Source organism: Ailuropoda melanoleuca, chromosome 4 (assembly GCF_002007445.2).
Source record: "Ailuropoda melanoleuca isolate Jingjing chromosome 4, ASM200744v2, whole genome shotgun sequence".
In the NCBI taxonomy this organism is placed as follows: Eukaryota; Metazoa; Chordata; class Mammalia; order Carnivora; family Ursidae; genus Ailuropoda; species Ailuropoda melanoleuca.
In genome coordinates, this window is record NC_048221.1 from 19,119,914 (window position 1) to 19,123,059 (window position 3,146).

General features: G+C 46.1%; 1 pseudogene; it reads right to left on the reverse strand.

The window, feature by feature from the left end:
- The window catches only part of LOC100481901, a 4,505-nt pseudogene extending 1,800 nt beyond the window's left edge, over positions 1-2,705 (reverse strand).
- Positions 2,706-3,146: the final 441 nt, after the last annotated feature.

Consider the following 3,146-nt stretch of genomic DNA (forward strand, 5'->3'; position numbering starts at 1 on the left):
TCTGTATCACTCTTGGGGCCTTTTTACCTTTATAGAACCCCCCTTAATATCTCCTGTAGGGCTGGTTTCGTGGTTATGAAATTGGTTAATGAGTGGCAATTCTGGAACGTCTTTATTTCTCCATCGNGTCTTTATTTCTCCATCAATTCTGAATGACAGCTTTGCTGGATAAAGGATCCTTGGCTGCATGTTTTTCTCTGAAAGAGCTTTAAAAATGCCCCCCCAAGCCTTTCTCTCATTCCAGGTCTCTGTAGACAGGTCTGACGTAATCCTGATACCTTTGCCTTGGTACGTGAGAAATTTCTTTGCCCTGGCCGCTTTCAATACTGTATCCTTGGATCTAATATTTGCGAATTGCACTATGACATGCCGTGGCGTAGGTTTGTCCTGGTTGAGCTTGGATGGGGTCCTCTCTGCCTCTTGGACACGAATGCTTGTTTCCCTTGCTAGATTAGGGAAGTTTTCAGCTACAATTTGTTCAAATATCTCTTCTAGACCTCTGTTTTTCTCCACCCCCTCAGGGATGCCAATGATTCTGACATTGGATCGTTTCATAGAGTCCGTAATCTCCTATAATCTACATTCGTGGGCGTGGATTTTTTTAAGACCAGCTTCTATTTTCGTTTTTTCTTCTACTAACCCATCCTCCAATTCGCTAATGCGTTCCTCTGCCTCAGTGACCCTGGCCTTCAGAGCCTCTAGTTTTGACTGCATTTGGCTCAAAAATTAATAATATAAATATAATAATATAATATATAATATAATATAATAATATAAAAATTCTATATTTTCAATTTTTGTCAGATTCTCTCTCATTTTCGCCCTCCGGGATTCTATATTCTCAGTAACATTTTCGTTAATACTTTTTTCAAGTCTACTCATCATCTTGACCATTGTTGCTCTGAATTCCATTTCTGATAATTTGGATACATCCAAATCTATTATTTCTGTGGCAGAGGCCACCGACTCATTATCTTTTTTTGCTGGGGGGGACTTCTTCTCGTCATTCTGATGAGGAGAGATTGTGGGGTTGTCCAGAGCCCAAATTATTGACTGGGACCCAGGCCATGCACCCTTTTTTTATAGAGATCTTAGGGATGTGGGCTGCTTCTTTCAAGATTTTATTTATTTATTTGAGAGAGAGAGACAGACAGTCAGGAAGAAAGGGAACCCAAGCAGGGGAGTGGGAGAGGAAGAAGCAGGCTCCCAGCGGAGAAGCCCGATGAGGGACTCCTTTCCGGAACGCTGTGATCATTCCCTAATATGAAGACAGGCGCTTAATGACTGCACCACTCAGGCGCTCCGGGTTGTGGGCTTCTTGATTTTTCAGCCTGCCTTCTAGGGGAGGGACCTGCCACGCTGATACTCAGGAAACCGTGTTTGGGTAGAGTCTCCGTGTCTCCTGTGAGGGGGGATGGGGATGGGCACCCTGTGAGCCTGTATTTCTGGGCTTTTGTTCTCTGGCAGCTTTCCCTTGCGGTCTGCTGTGCCTCTTCTGAGACCCAGAGCAGTAGCGGCCGAAATTCAGCCTCTGTCACAGAACGGAGGGATTGCGGCCCGTTCTCCACTGATGTTCTGGCTACTTTAACTCTGTTTCTGTTGGTGCTGCTCAACCCTGCAGCATCCCGGGCTGTGCGCCCCACACCCGGCGACCCAGCCCTCACTTCCAGAGCCGGTGCGTCTCTGTCCTTTGTGTTTATAACTCCGCCATCTGCCAGCCGCCCCACGCGCGCTCCCGAGCTCCCTGTTTCAGTATGGTTCACCTGTGCTCTGGAGCGCCAGTTTTCAGTCTGGTCGCGCTTGCACTCCTGAGCTCTCGGTTTCACTCTAGTTCGAGTGTGCGGTCGGGAGCTCCTGTTTTCAGTTTGGACACGGGCATTCCCAGGCTCACTGTCTCAGTCCGCTCTCTTGCGGGTGCTGGTCTGAGAGTCCAGCCCGCTCCCCAGCACAAGGGGCTATTGCTTCCCAGCGCCTGAGCGCAGAGGCTCCCTCACCCTTCCCTTTATCTTCCTATATCTGTGCTCGGATTCACAGCTCCCTGCTTCGTACCTCAATACTTAGCACTGGAGATGTTCATTTGTAGAGATCCAGATGTATCTTCCTGCATCTCAGGCTGATTCTGTGGGTGTTCAGAATGGTCTGGTAGATATCCACCTCGACTCGGACCAGCTGAGAAAGGGTCGCCTACTCCTCCTCCATCTTTTCTCCTCCTTGCAGAAAGTGGTTGCCTTTCTGTTCATAGAGTTTCTGCTGCCCTTTTCTTCATTGTCCAGTTGCATTCATAGGTATTCGGAATGGTTTGGTAGCTCTCTCGCTGAATTCCTGGGACCAGACGAACTTTAGGTCTCCTGCTCCTCCGCCATCTTGGAACGCCGAGCTGGAGCTCAACTCCTGTTTTAAACTGGGTTCCTTGCAGAAAGTGGTGGCTATTCTGTTCTTAGAGTTGCTGCTATTCTTTTCTTCATTCTCCAGTTGAGTTTTAGGTGTTCAGAATGGTCTGATAGCTATCTAGGTGCATTCCTGGGACCAGACGAAATTTAAGCCTCCTGCTCTGCCGCCATCTTGGACTCCTCCCCTTATCTCCACAAAATGTATTTCTTAAATAATAAGACTTGACAGTTGAAATTACTCCACGAACCATGGGCTGAAATGGATGTTGTGTTAGCAGGCACGAAAACAACACTAATCTCATTGTATATCCCCATCAGTGCTCTTGGGTGACCAGGTGTATTGTCAATTTTTGAAAGAAACTTTATCTGAATGGTAGGTCTTAACAGTGACCTTAAAATAATCAGCAAACCATGTTGTAAACTGATATGCTGTCATTTCGGCTTTGCTATTCCATTTACAGACACAGGCAGGTAGTTTAGCATAATTTTTAAGGGCCCTAGAATTTTTGTAATGGTAAGTGAGCATTGGCTTCACCTTAAAGTCACCAGCTGCATTAGCCCTTAACAAGAGAGTTAGTTGTCCTTTGAAGTTTTGAAGCCAGGCATTGATTTCTCTCTACCTATGAAAGTTTTAGATGCGTCTTCCAGTATATAAGGCTGTTTTGTTTACATAGAAAGCCTGTTGGTTAGTGTAGCCAGCTTCATTAATTATCTTAGCTAGATCTTCTGGATAATTTGCTGCAGTTTCTACATCAG